The 15777-nt window shown below is 42.6% G+C and overlaps 1 protein-coding gene across 8 annotated transcripts in view; it reads left to right on the top strand.

Moving 5' to 3' along the window:
- BICRA (BRD4 interacting chromatin remodeling complex associated protein) overlaps nucleotides 1-15777 on the top strand; it is a 101025-nt gene that overhangs the window by 38878 nt on the left and 46370 nt on the right. For 2 of the 8 annotated variants that reach the window (XM_081921883.1, XM_081921887.1), the window contains exon 1: nucleotides 4097-4234. The exons of the other annotated variants lie outside the window; for them this stretch is intronic. The gene's annotated coding sequence lies outside the window, so the exon portion shown is untranslated. Of the gene's footprint in view, nucleotides 1-4096; nucleotides 4235-15777 lie in introns of those variants that run through there. 8 annotated transcript variants of the gene reach the window in all.

Raw genomic sequence — 15777 nt, forward strand, 5'->3', positions numbered from 1 at the left:
ACTTACTCTTTCATAATAAAGTAATTATAAAATACTTTCTTTGTGTTTATTTGATTCCTATTCAAGAGAATTACTTTATATATAGTCACTATAGAGGCACAGAGTTAAATTTTTTAACATTTTCTAATGGTGGTGTGCCTCGTGATTTTTTTCATGAAACAAGTGTGCCTTTGCCCAAAAAAGGTTGAAAAACACTGATCTAGTCCAACCTTCTGCAGTGCAGGAATCTCAGCTAAAACATCCATGACAGATGGCTATCCAACCTCTATAAGATGATAATTAGAACAGGCATTTCCATTGCTAAATGTGTACAATGTGTACAGGAAATTATTGGTTAACATTTGAAATCCTCAGCTGTATACTCCTTCCTGTGACGTGTACATGCAGCATGTGGAGTGCTGAGTAGAAACACTGATATAAATACTAATATAAATACTATTAATGAAATCTCCAGACAAATGCAGTTGCTTTTGTACTCATTGTTGTGCTGTGCCAAATCAACAAATATAAGACAAGTTGACCCCCGAGTGGGGGAATACATTGCTAAGGTTTCATTCTTTTCAGAAAACCCCTCTTAAGATTGACACCAACATCTCCCGCTGTGTGTGCTGATATTTTTAAAACTTTCTTTTGCCTACTTGGAGCCAAGAAACCCTGTGTTTGGAGATCAGCTAGTTTTGTAATGCATGAATCTAGTCATCAAGGAAATAGCAGATGCTCCTATTGCTTAAATTGTGGATCTTTAAATGGGCTCCCTAGCCTGAATTAATAAAATAACAGATGTATGCAGTATCTGGTGAGTTTTTTATTATTACTTTCTGAAAAGCAATGGCACAGCAGCAAAAAAGAAAGAAAAAGAAAGAAAGAAAAAAGTGAACACTTGCAGAAAGAGAAAAGTGGGGAATCAGCTTCACTTCCACCAGCTTCATAGAATACAAGTTATATTTACCACAACACAGCACAGTTCCTTGAACTGACTTAACATAAATGAAATATTCTAGGCAAGCCTTTCATAACCCCTGCAAATGAACTGCTGTATAACCCAGTTAAGAAACTTTTATTTCTCTTTAAGTACTTACACTGGGATACTTCATCAACTAAGATTGGTTTGTTCATTACATCAGAAACAGAGAGAGACAGTAATTTCCAAACATAAAAGCAATTCTGCTTTCACATTTACACCATGATGTAAATAGCAAGCCTTTTTGGGAGGAGTGAGGCGGGGGATCTCTTTTATAAATCAGATGGTACAGTAGCTCTCAAATTACACAGTAATTTAGTCTGCCAACTGAGATGCAACTTTTGTTTTCATATTTTTGCTGCCATGCTGCAAATGTGAGTTTCTCACATAGCCTGAGGTCTTCAGTTGTGTAACTTGCTATATATCCATTCCTTCTAATTCCTACCCCATCTTCATCATACTAGTGCTACTACTCCAGCCTTAGTCCTGCTCCTTTGCCTTTTAACACAACCTTGTAAATATAAATTACTACTGTGCAATTTTATTTTATTTTTACTAGCTTCCTGGGGGTTGGCAGAGGAGGGATGGAGAATTCCACATCATTTCTATGCTGGGTGCAGTGGAGAGCAGGAACACCTCTGTCCTTCCTTCATCTCTCCTCAGTTGCCTATGTGGAATTTCATGTGCTCCCCTGCATGTAGTTCCTGGTCACTAGTAACTTCCAGGCTAGTACTTCAATGCAAGGCTTCTTTAGGAGCAGCCTAACACGAAAAATGTGGCAGGTAAACAGAGAGGTTTCAAGTGGGGAAAGCATTGCTGGCTGAATTTCTACATGCCAAGCTGCTAGTAAAAGCAGCAATAGCAAGTTTGTAACCCAAATTAGAAGCATTCTGTTCTGTTAATTGCATAATGCTATCTTACTAACATAGTAATAGAAAAATTGCATCTAAAATAAACTACTGGAGCCTCTTGGGCTTGCCGATCAGAAAGTCGGTGGTTCGAATCCCCATGACGGGGTGAGCTCCCGTTGCTCGGTCCCAGCTCCTGCCATCCTAGCAGTTTGAAAACACACAAGTGCAAGTAGATAAATAGGTACCGCTCCTATTTATGTGCATGTGAGCACAAGTAGATGAATAGGTACTGCTACGACAGGAAGGTAAACAGCGTTCCCGTGCACTGCTCTGGTTTCGGTGTTCCATTGCGCCAGAACCGGCTTAGTAATGCTGGCCACATGACCCAGAAAAACTGTCTGCGGACAAACACTGCCTTCCTTAGCCTGTAAAGCAAGATGAGCGCATCTGCAACTGGACAACTGTTAAGGGTCCTTTACCTTTACCTTTTTACCCATCAAGCAAACGTTAGATCAGGGCTGGGAAACCTTTAGCCCTCCAGATATTACTGGACAGCAACTCCCATCATCCTCAACCACTGGCCCCACTGGCTGGAACAGATTGCTGGAGCTGATAGGTTCCCCATGTTGAGTTACATTTGTTTGTTTTATTATTTTCCATTTTGCAGAGAAAGTCAAGGCATATTAGAAAAAGTAAAAAGCAAAAAAATGACGTTGACCATCAAAACAGCAACACCACCAGCAGCACTTTTGTTGCTGTCTACTGTCCTTGCAGGGACGTGGGTAGTGCTGTGGTCTAAACCACCGAGCCTCTTGGGCTTGCGGATTGGAAGTTCGGCAGTTTGAATCCCCGCGATGGGGTGAGCTCCCATTGCTCTGTCCCAGCTCCTGCCAACTTGGCAGTTTGAAAGCACACCAGTGCAAGTAGATAAATAGGTACCACTGCAGCAGAAAGGTAAACGGCGGTTTAGTCATGCTGGTCAGAAGCGGTTTAGTCATGCTGGTCACATGACCCAGAAAAGCTGCCTGTGGACAAACGCCGGCTCCCTTGGCCTGAAGCTAGATGAGCACCACACCCCATGGTCACCTTTGACTGGACTGGACCATCCAGGGGTCCTTTACCTTACCTTACTGTCCCTGTGGGGTGAGAGCAAAAGGATGCTTAAGGGGAACTACTTTTTATAGCTGCACCTGGTAAAGAGGGAATCAGGTCCTCCCCAACTTTTTCTTGACTAGTCTTTTGGCTTTGTCACTTAGGCCTTGAAAGATTGGGTAGCTTGAGGGTCTAGAAAAGGTTTGGGTTTGAAGCTTACATGGTGTACTTAAAAAAAAGAAAAAAAGCAAGAGAGAAAGACAAATTCCTGTGGTAGACCAGTGTGTTTTAAAAATTACAACGTGTACATACACTGAATCTCTGAGGCATAACTAATATATGTCCATTGTTCCTAGCTTAGGAACACAAGAAATAGCTCAGAGAAAGGTCTGTCTAGCCCCGCATTATTTATAAGAATATCACCAATTTGAGGAGATCATTTGAGATCTTTTAACCCTATGCTGTGCTCTGTGATGTACCTTGGGCCAATAGTCTTACTACTTCAGACATCATCCATGAAGACTTTGGGTTGCTTCTGTCACCTCTGTCTGGGTCTCACAAAAAGCCTCACATTTACAAGTGTTGGTTGGTAAAAGTGGTTGTGTGTGAGCATTTGGAGGATGGCTGCTACCACCATAGGATCCACAACTGAAGTGGTAAAACCACAACTCTCAACCGTGTACAGAATTTGGTGTCAACCGATAGGGTGGTTCCAATAAGATGGCTTTAAAGGGGAATTAGACAAACTCACGGCCTGTTAATGGCTATGTTGTGGCACCTCCTGGCTTACCACTTCTAAAAGGCGCAACAGAACAGTCACCTTTTCTTGCTTGTAGGTTTTCCAGAAGGTACAGGTAGCCTCTGTGGGGAAACAGGTTGCTAGACTAGGCATACTTTTTGGTCTGATCCTGCAGGGCGCTTCTTTTATTTTGTCCTTTCCTGTTGTCACATTCCCCAGTGTCTGCTGATCTTCTTTGAAGGCTAACCAGCTGCTTCTGTTTCCATGTTGGACAGATTCAGAAAGGGCAACTTTGTGATGTGTACAAATGCCCATTATGTGCTCGTGTATAAGACCAAGGTCAGCTTTACCCCTAGATAACCATTAGAGGGGTAGTATTCCACAGCATTGGACTACTAGGTGATTCTGTTTCAAAAGAAAAGGAAGCCAAGCAAAGGCAGCAGTTTGGCTGCTCTGTGGAGGAAAGAAAGGTCAGGCTACAACCAAGAGATTTGCGTGGAAACATGACATTGAGGTTTTCAGTGAAATTTGAATGGGAGAGCAGCAACAACATTCAGGACGCAGGGTTGTATCTCTTGTGCTAGCTGACAGGTGAGTTTTAAGGTATAACAGAAGAATCCGGTATGACAGTAGCATTAGCGGGAACTCATGCAACAGGTTTGTAGTCTATCGCAGAACAGAATTGCCAGCAACCTGCTTATGCATTCTCTTTCGCAACAGTGTTCGCTTGTGCAAAACATTTTACCAGCAGAACAAGTATACTGCTAAGCGACTTTAACTTATTACTCCATTGGCTACAACCCACATTGACCAAGTTCCAAAGAACTGCTTTGGGCACAACAGAAGGGGTGTAGGTTAGGTGTGGGTGTATGCCTGCTAGGGCCGTCTTACCCATAGGCGCTAGGGGTGTGGGGCACCCGGCTCTCAGGGGCACCAGGCCGAGAGTCCGGGGCCTGAGAGTTGAGTCTGGGGAAGAGCCCACCCATTGGTTGGAGCGCCGCAACGGGCTCTTCTGCTGCGGGCAGCTCTGCGCTGCAAGTTCGGGGGCAACCAAGCCAGCGAGATGCTGAGGCGGCCAGCCAGCTCCGCCCTCCTGCGTGCCTGGGACTGGGCAACCTTGGGCGGGGGCTGCCAGACGGATCTTTGCACCCCGGCATCGCATATGCTTAAGACAGCTCTGACTGCAGTGGGATTTTTGTCTTTCCTCTGCCCTTCCCACCTTTCAACTGCAAATCCACATGCCACATCACAAGCTGTTTTTGAAACTGTCCTCCATTTCAAATATTGTCTTTCATGTTATATGTGAGACTGGTGTTTTCAGAAATAGAATTCAAAAACATACAGTATTTAGTGGGTGGATCTAGCTGTATAACTCTTCTGGATACTTGTTGAAAGTCATACAAGGTCTTGGAGGGAAGTGCAGAGAGGGCCGTAGAAAAGAGTGGTGAATTGAATGTCTCAGTTTGGGAGTAGGTTTGTGTGTAGGTAAGGCTGGCTCACATATATTCTTCTGAGAAGTGTGTAGAGGGGAGTGGCAACAGTGCCACCAGGAATAGCAAAGCTATAGGGCCAGATTGGAGGCACGAAGTGTCTTCACCACATCAAAAGTTTGCAACTTGGATAAAGTAATATATCCTTTGGGTTGACATAGTAAGCTCCTAGTAAGGATACTGAAGGGTTAATACATGCAGGAAGTGCTGCATTCCTGTTACACACACTGCTCTTGATCTGATTTTCTGCTATCCAGGAGCCATAAACATAAGCCAGCTTTTCCCCATTTGGAGTCAGTGGGGCTAAGCCTTCTCAAGTATGCCAGGCTGCAAATTCTGTAGATTTCAGCCTCAGTCACAAAATATGTTTTCCTCCTGGCTTCCAAAGTTGCTTCGCAGTTCTATGCTAATTACACTGCCTCCTGTTGGCAATCCTAGGTGACATTTACCCTACCTAACAAGCTGTTAGCTTTCAAGAGATGACACTCTTGGGCTTACTATCTGCATGAAAAGCCATGCCTGAGAAGTATTCTTACATGCCTAAGTATCCAATAGACTGTATGTTAGCACAGAATTCCCCCGCCCCCATAAGACGATGTACTTTAATTGCAACCTCTAATTATGTTGATATGGAATACTCAGAGGATTAACTTCCTCTATTATTCAAAATAAGGAAGAACAAAAAGTGACTTGCATGCTTGCCTAAGATGTATGGAAAAGTTAATTCTGAAGTGAAATTTGCCAACACACTTTAACGGGGCATGGCAGCCACTAGGCCCCACAGGTGCAGGTTGTACATTCTGCTTGCTCTCTCTTGCGAATGACCATAGCTCAGTAGTAGCACATGTTTTTGATGCAGAAAGCCCTATGTTCAGTCCTTGGTATCTCCACTTGAAAGGATCAGGTAGCAGTTGATGGGGAAGACATTTGCCAGGGAAACAGGAGATTCACTGTTAGTCGGGAACAGGCAATACTTGGCTATCTGGACAAATCATTTGGCTTCATACAAACCGGTTTCCTCTCTTCCTCTAGGCTGCTATGAGAAAGTATGATGTAAAATAAGCACCTGAGAGATGGCCCTAGCCAGAGGTGCCAACTTGAATAAGATATTGGGGGGGGAGCAGGTAAGCCCTGCCTTGCATAATTGATCACAAGACGTGGTGCATGCGCACCATTTGAATGGTAATGCCCATAAACTGGGGGGGGGCAGTCCCCTCAAATATTTTATTGGGGGAGCCAATGGGACCTCGGCCCCTAATAATTGGCTCCTATGGCCCTGGCCAGAGCCTTGGGGCTTCTCCTGTTGATAATAGGTAAAGGTAAAGGTACCCCTGACCGTCAGGTCCAGTTGCAGACGACTCTGGGGTTGCGCATTCATCTCACTCTAGAGGCTGAGGCAGCTGGCATTTGTCTGCAGACAGCTTCCAGGTCATGTGGCCAGCATGACTAAGCCGCTTCTGGCAAACCAGAGCAGCGCACAGATATGCTGTTTACCTTCCCGCTGGAGCGGTACCTATTTATCTACTTACGCTTTGATGTGCTTTCAAACTGCTAGGTTGGCAGGAGCTGGGACCAAACAACGGTAGCTCACCCCGTCGCAGGGATTCGAAACACCGACCTTCTGATCGGCAAGCCCTAGGCTCTGTAGACCACAGCACCACCCACGTCCCATTGTTAATAATGCTGCTTCACTTATCACTTTTACTTACTCTAAGTTCAGAATCTTCAAAATGTGTTAGAAGGGCATAGCATACATGCTTTTAATAATAATAATAATAATAATAATAATAATAATAATAATAATAATAATAATAATAATGATGATGATGTCTCTCCTCCAGGGAGCTTACAGTAAAGCTACATCATGTCCCTCAGACCATTCTCTGCGCCACGGTTTAGCTATTGCTATTGTTTAGCAGTGAAAGTGTAGTAAGCAAGAGAGTTTCAAACATCTGGGAGGACTTGTTTGTTTGTTTTGTCACTGTGTTGCAGATGGAGGCTTCAGTATCACCTCCACTGCAGATTGTGTCACTGGAAGGTTTTTCCCCCCCTTTTTTCCTTGCTTTGTTGCCTCTTCCTGGTTTCACAAGTGTGTGGCGCACGCGCATATGAGTTCTAAAAATAGACTTAACATCAAGTGTTATCGCATAATAAATCGAGTTGGAACTACTGTTGGCAGTAAGCTTCTCCCTGCTTTGAACAGAATGAGAAGCTGCAAAAGAAACTGTAGCTAGGCTCCTAATATTATTACAGTCAATTCAGTATGCATTTGCACAGCTGTTACCGAAACATTTAAACATTCCTGTTGCCAAAAATATGTTCTCCTCTGTTCTGATAAATAAAAACGAGAAATAACATTTGATGCAGAAAGAAAGTAAGGGCATAGGAACATTTTTCTTTCTTAGAATCTGGGCTACACTACAATAAACATATTTTTGTCTTTAAAAAAAAAACAACAAAATCTAATTCCTTCCAAATTTAGCAAACCATCATTTGGAAAATAAGAGCCCCATTCTTGGCTCTGATCTTTTTTTCCTCTTCAAGAGTTTGGCTGCTCTCCTGAAACCACTTACTCACAAGGAGTCCCAGGATTGTGGTGCCTCATTATGGTTTCTTAGCCATCACAATATTTTAAAATAAAAAATAGTTAACCTGAACATTGAGAAATAAAATGGATGCAACTCCCCTTCTCTTCTCCCCCATCTATTTAATAACCCTTTAATTGAAAAGTGTTTCGATGGATTTCATTTTCCCCTCTGCATGCCTTGTGTGCTTGTAGCTTTGTGGAAGTGTCTCCCAGCTCTCCCAAATGCTTATATTCAAGAATATTTACAAAGCATGAGTAAGCACAGTTGTACTTTTGCTCTGTGTGAGTAATGCAACAAATCCTCCAGGGGAGATATCAGAAATATTTGCTTGTGACAGCAAGACGGGATCAGATGTATGAAACCTCAAAGTGGTGGCGGGGGTGTATGTGGATGAACTGCAACCAGACTAGTGTCAGTAAAACATGTGTTCTAGATGTGGGCGAAGGGGAGGAAAATGAAAATAATTAACTATATAAATAATACAAATCCTTCCTTCAGTTCTTTAATCCATTAACAGAAAGTGGTTTGTCACAATTAAAATGAGATTTAAGCATTGCATAAGCACCTTATCAGAATGCAACAGAACGGAGGGAGAAAAATATGCCTCTTGCCTGCTCAGTTCAGTACAGCTGAGCTGATTTAACTTGTATGCTCTTCTGTACAGTGGAACCTCGGGATACATACCATCCTCCTTACAAACGCTTCGGGTAACAAGCTCCGCTAACCTGGAAGTAGATGCTCCCGGTAGCGATCTTTGCCCCAGGATGCGAGCGGGAGGCCCCATTAGCGGAAGTGCGCTTCATGTTAAGAACGGTTTCGAGTTAAGAACGGACCTCCGGAACGAATTAAGTTCGTAACTGGAGGTACCACTGTAAATATATTTGCCTTGAGGTGTGTGTAAGCGTTGGTCATTTTCTGATTGCTGCCCTATTTAAAAGCCACTTAACTACTTTCTTCAGAGGGGAGAGCCTTGTATGCCTAGGCAAGGAGCACCAAGAAAAGGTGAGCTTACTTGGTGAGCATAGCTGTGTGCTATGCAAAATGCTGAAAACAGAAAACGGGCAGCCAGGTCCCAGATTCAGGGTTTAGATGAATCTTAGCCTCTGAGGAGGGATCATCTACACCTATACCTGTAAGAATAGATAAAACCTGGGAGTACTCTTGCCTCTCTGACATTGGTAAGGTAAAGGTAAAGGGACCCCTGACCATTAGGTCTAGTCGCGGATGATTCTGGGGTTGCGGCGCTCATCTTGCTTTACTGCCTGGACACTGCCTGGACACTGAGGTCCAGTGCCGAGGGCCTTCTGGTGGTTCCCCCACTGCGAGAAGCCAATTTACAGGGAACCAGGCAGAGGGCCTTCTCGATGGTGGCACCTGCCCTGTGGAACACCCTCCCGCTGGATGTTAAAGAGAAAAACAACTATCAGACTTTTAGAAGACATGTGAAGGCAGCCCATTTAGGGAAGCTTTTAATGTTTAATAGGTTATTGTATTTTAATATTCTGTTGGAAGCCACCTAGAGTGGCTGGAAAAACCCAGCCAGATGGGCGGCGTATAAATTATTATTATTATTATTATTATTATTATTATTATTATTATTATTATTTACTGGCCGAGGAAGCCGGCGTACAGCTTCTGGATCATGTGGCCAGCATGACTAAGACGCTTCTGGCGAACCAAAGCAGCGCACGGAAACGCCGTTTACCTTCTCACAGGAGCAGTACCTATTTATCTACTTCCACTTGATGTGCTTTCGAACTGCTGGGTTGGCAGGAACTCTGACATTGGTACTAGTTGCATTTGCACATTTTAACCTTAGTTTAGCATTACATGCATAAGCCTCCGGCTCCTGCAAATATTTCTCTAAGTCCATAGGGGAAAATCAGACGCTTTTACTTCTGTTTTCAACTAATGTCAGTCACTTGTTATGTCTGAACAAGGGAAAGCTTGTTAGTGTAAGTCATCTAGGGCAAAAACATTTTAAGTTTTTCTTCTGTCTCATAAATTTATGAACCAACCCAGACTCTGTGCTTGTCATCCAAGGCCCTTCTTTATGTCCCGCCTCCCCAGGAGATTTGGAGGGCCATAACAAGAGGCCTTTTTGGTGGTGGCACCCTGTCAGTGGAATGCTCTTGTCAGAGAGACTTGCCTGGCACCATCATTACATGTCTTCAGATGCTAGGCAAAACATTCTTCTTTACTCAGGCCTTTGGCCATTAAATAGTTTATGTTAAAGCTGATCGGGGGGACTGTTACTATGATTATTATATTATTATACTATCTATTGCTATGTTTTTATTATATTTTATTATTTTGCTCCATAAAATGTCTTCTTAATGTTGTACACCGCCCTAGGATCTTTTGATAAATGGTGGTATATGTAAATTGAATAAATAACAATAACAACAACAATGAATGAATGAATGCCAATTGCAAATACAATTTTAGTCAAACTTGGCAGTGTCAACAATTTTAGTTTTGTTTACTAAATGCAAGTAAAATATGCCAAATTAAATCACTCTAAGTAAATTTTGCTTGTAAAATTGTCCTATGTAAATTAGCTTAATTGCCCTATGCAAATTACGCTATGTAAATTAGTAAAAGAGTCAGAAATTGGTTGGTGGATGTCACAGGGAGTGGAAGAAACAGCTTGTTTTGTAAGATTAGACTAAGTATAGAAATTATGGCATAATTTCTGAGGGGAAATAGAACTTGTGCATAAGATAATCTTCGCCTATTTACACCAAAATAACAAAAGGAAAGCATATGTAGAATACATACAGAATAATAGCTAACTTAATAGGATTCAAATTGCCTGTGAGCAGATTTCAGGCAACATATATTATTCACCCAACTTTTAAAAATGTGGTGTTTCTTTTAAAGTAAAATGTTTAGTTGAGACATCTTTTTCTGGCTATCAGAGAATACAGTAAATCTTCAAACAGGAAGGAAAAATTGTGAAAGGGTGAGAAGCACACCAGGCATGGCTTGATGGTGGTATATAAAAAGCAGATCAGGCTTGATGGTGGATTCATAAGCCTCAAATATTAAGAATATTAAGTCAAGAGATGGTTATGCAGCGAAGTAATTAGTAGCTATGAAGGTGATCATATGAAGTTATATGAAGCTTATACTGTTCTTGCTCTATTGAGAGCTTTTACAAAGAGAACTCGGAAATAGGCAAACAACAGTTGGCTTGTACAATATTGTTGATGTAAAGTACTTGGAAGCTGGTCCTTTCTGAAAAACCTGCTGACATGAAACAGGAAGTACAGTAGCATGAGTCAGTTGTTTCTCAGGCTGTCTCTCTTTCTCTTCACTCATTTGACTTCTAAAAGAATGAAACTGTAATCAGGAATCTTGTAATTAATTGTCAGTGGTAAGGTAAGGTAAAGTAAGGTAAGGTAAGGTAAAGGACCCCTGGACGGTTAAGTCCAGTCAAAGGCGACTATGGGGTGCGGCCCTCATCTCGCTTCAGGCCAAGGGACCTGGCGTTTGTCCACAAACAGCTTTCCGGGTCATGTGACCAGCATGACTAACCTGCTTCTGGTGCAATGGAACACCGTGACAGAAACCAGAGTGCACGGAAACGCCATTTACCTTCCTGTCGTAGCAGTACCTATTCATCTACTTGTACTCACATGCTTTTGAACTGCAAGGTTGGCAGAAGCTGGGACAGTAACAGGAGCTCACCCCACCTGGTGGATTCAAACTGCCAACCTTCTGATGGGCAAGCCCAAGAGGCTCAGTGGTTTAGACCACAGCACCACTCACGTCCCTTTCTCCTAAAAGTTGGCACATCCATGATATAATTTGACTGTTGGTTAAATGGTAAAGTTACCAAGGGAACTACATCCCACAATAGTATTTACTCTTGCCCAGGACTTAACTATCCCTTTGATTTCCATGGCATAGCAAATACAAGGCACACTTCATCTCACTTAATTCATTGCTTTCATGTATATCTAATTCCTTGCTGGTTCCCAGCCTTAGTTAAGCGACATATTCCTCGAGTGCTAGTTATGATCTTGCTCTTCACCTACAGAGGTCAGGTAGTTGTTCCTCCTTATGCAGGTTTTTACTCTAAACTATAAAAGAGCACACAGCCGATCTGCTTCTGCTGCTGAAAGCTTTCAGAAATGCTTTCAGAATTTGGAATATATGTCAAATGGCTGCAATTTTTTAAATCTAAGATTATGTTTTTCTTGTAGAATTTTTAAATGGAAACTATAATGCTAAGAATACCTGATTTCTACATATTAGATTTACTCCCAAGAGGCTTCTAGGTTCCCTTTTAGTCATTAATTAGTCAAGCTTCGCAGCTCTCCTGGGAGGCTGTCAAGTATATTCTGATTGGTAAACAGAGTCATGGAGAGGTGAAGTGGCTTCTCTAAGGACACAAAAGCTTAACAGAAGAATCAAGAGTATAACCCAAGAGTGCTTGTACACTGTCCGCCTATCCTGGTAGGACATATTTTTCCCAGATCTGGAATCTGAGCTCAAAGCTCCTCCTGCTCCTCCACGGGTTTGGCACCAATCCCTGTTTCCTGTATGGCACCCATGGCAGCCTATGCTCTAATCCAGCATTTCCCAAACTTCTGAATTCATTGACCCTTTGAATAGCTTATAAGGTTGTCATCAACCCCAACCCAAGTTAAGAAAAAAGTTAAGAAATATCAGTATATAATCAACATTCATTGATCATTAGTCACCTTTAATAGGAGTCATAAAACATAAAAAAGGGAGCAAAACAATAAGGCAGCATGGTCTGGGAATACTGTTGTATTGTAGAACCATCTTACTAAATAAGAGCTTCCTAATTGGCAAGGGAGATACACTCTGCATATGCCAATGCCCGTTATTCCTGAGGCTCATAGTTTCTTTTTTCTCCCCCCCCCCTTTTTTTGCACAATACCTTGTAAACTTCTTTTCCATTTGAGACCCTTTTCAACCCCATAATCTTTATTCCCTACCTCCCAACACAGTCCAATCAACCTCAAGGGATAAATTTGAACCCCCTTGGGAAACCCTGCTGAAGTCTGCTATACTGCTGATGCTATGCTGATTTTTTTTTATTTCACAAAATTTGTAAACTTCCTTTTTTCATTAGACTTTTTAGTTGTTTGTCTCACAAAGGTCTTCAAGCAACTTACACAAAGAAAAAGATATACAATGCATATTACATGGCAGGGGAGTGGAGGGAATCATATAATACATTAACACTTCATATAACACCCATTAAAAACACATACTCAAATAATAAAGCATTCTCAGACACACTAATTAATTAACAAATAAGCAAAAATGAACAAAGCTTTAATCTTTCCCTAGTCCAAAAATCATTCCCATGAAACCAACAACAACAACAATTTATTATTTATACCCTGCTCATCTGGCTGGGTTTTCCCAGCCACTCTGGGCGGCTCCCAACAGAATATATAAAATCAAACATTAAAAACTTCCCCAGACAGGGCTGCCATCAGATGTCTTCTAAAAGTCAGATAGTTGTTTATTTCCTTGACATCTGATGGGGGGGGCATTCCACAGGGCGGGCACCACCACCGAGAAGGCCCTCTGCCTGGTTCCCTGTAACTTTGCTTCTCGCAGTGAGGGAACTGCCAAAAGGCCTTCGGTGTTGGACCTCAGCGTCCGGGCAGAACGATGGGGGTGGAGATGCTCCTTCAGGTATACTGGGCCAAGGCCATTTAGGGCTTTAAAGGTCAGCACCAACACTTTGAATTGTGCTCAGAAACATAATGGGAGCCAATGTAGGTCTTTCAGGACCGGTGTTATATGGTCTTGGCGGCCGCTCCTAGTCAACAGTTTAGCTGCCACATTCTGGATTAGTTGTAGTTTCCAGGTCACCTTCAAAGGTAGCCTCACGCAGAGCGCATTGCAGTAGTCCAAGTGGGAGATAATCAGAGCATGCACCACTCTGGTGAGACAGTCTGTGAGCAGGTAGGGTCTCAGCCTGCGTACCAGATGGAGCTGGTAGACAGCTGCCCTGGACACAGAATTGACCTGCGCCTCCATGGACGGCTGTGAGTCCAAAATGATTCCCAGGCTGCACATCTGGTCCTTCAGGGGCACAGTTACCCCATTCAGGACCCGGAAGTCTTCCACACCAGCCTACCCCTGGTCGCCCGAAAACAGTACTTCTGTCCTGTCAGGCTTCAACCTCAATCTGTTGGCCGCCTTCTTTTATTTATTTTTCTTTTAAGTTATTTGTAGTGATTGTCAGGTTTATAATAGGTGTCATAATAGGGACTGGTGCAGTGATGTTGCAGCAAAATCACAAAGCCTAACCAATGTTAGCTGATACACATGGGTTTGGATCCAGAACCAGAACTATTAATAGTAACATTATCAAATGCTGGTAGGGGTGAAAATAAAAAGGACAAGTCAAGGATACATGGTGGTTCACTCATCTGTTGGCAAAGAAGACACTATAACAGGTATTGACTACTTGGTATGAGATCTTGCTAGAGTAACACTGCTGTCATCAGGAGAGATCTTATTGCATGTTCCCTCCACCAGTGAGGTGCAAAGGCCCAGAACTGTGTCTTTTAATTAAGAAGTATTCCGATAACAGAACAAACTGCCCTGAAAGATTCAGCGACCCATCCTATTGGGCATGGTCAGATGATGGGTTAAGACGCTTCTTTGAAAGTCTGTTTTGTGGTATGGCTTACTAGTCCTGGTTTCTTCGTTATTTGGTTCTGTGTAGCTTGGGGTGGGGTGCTGTTGCTGTTGTATTATTTCTTTACTGTGATGGTGGTTTCTATATCTTTTCTGCCCCAAGGTCCCCAAAGCGGTGAACAGCACATTAATACATCAAAATATACAGTAAAGTACAATGAAATGATGTCAATCAGTCACCAGTTAAAATACTATGAAATGGCAATACCCTAACAGGAGAAGTAGAAGAAACCTTCCCAAGCTATAGGATTAAGTGCTCTCACCAATCCTACATTTCATGCAGTTAGGGGCTAGAAATTTGAACAATGAGAAACAAACAGACAAATAAACCTTATCCCAAGTAGAAGACACGTGCTCTCACCAGCCGCTCAGCATTCTACCTATTCAGGGTATATCAGGACATTTTATAATATTGGTTGGATACTGCCTTGTTTATTTCATTGAAGAGTATAGACAGTAATTTTTTTTTTAAATAAAGCCTGACCTTATGCATACCTGATTCAATAGGGGCAGTTGTTACTGTGTTCTGTGCTGGTCTGAGGGAATAAGATATGGAAAAACATCATTATAAGGAGCCACCCCTTTGCATTATTGAATCTGGCCCATAATTGAAATCTGTGTTGACAACTTTAAAAGCTATTCCTATATGTTAAAAATCAACGCCACTCTTGCACATGGATTTTTGATGCACTAAACATTTTGTGATGGGTCCAGTTTCTGAAAGGAATAAGATGTTTGCTTTCTGTTTATACCTACGATCTAGCCTCCATTTCATTCTGCCCCTGATGAAAGTGTAACTTGAAAACCTTAATATTCTAGATTGTTCTAAAAACAATCACCTCTCAAGTTCTATGTCTCTTCTTTACTTGATTTGAGGCAGTCTGTCTAAATTTTACACTTGAACGTGCACCGAATTTCCTTCTATAAACAGCTGGGCACTCCCGTGATGCTGTCCAGTCTCAATGCATTTCTCTTTCTCGGAATGGCCATCAATAGCCTGTTGTATCCATCCCTTCTGTAGCCAAAGACCCCCCTCTGCAACAATCCTTTGTGGTTATAGTGGCATTTCAGGCCCTCCCTCACCCCCTGCTGCAGCTCGGCAGGCAGTCTTGCTGCTTTAGAGGTCTGCGGTGATTCAAGCCTAGTGCCATTGGTCAGGACATGAATCCCAGCCAAGCTGGGGAGGGCGGAGGAGGGGGAACAAGAGCGACACACACCATGTGTTGGCACACAATACCAGATGCTGGTTTTCATAATGGGGAAGCCTTTTTTGCCTCAGGCACCATTCATTGTTCAGCAGCCCCTGCAGAAGAGCTGTAAGAATAAAACCCTTGGTAGGTGGATGAAAGTGTAAACT

This window comes from Podarcis melisellensis (assembly GCF_964234715.1).
Source record: "Podarcis melisellensis genome assembly, chromosome: 8".
NCBI lineage: Eukaryota > Metazoa > Chordata > Lepidosauria > Squamata > Lacertidae > Podarcis > Podarcis melisellensis.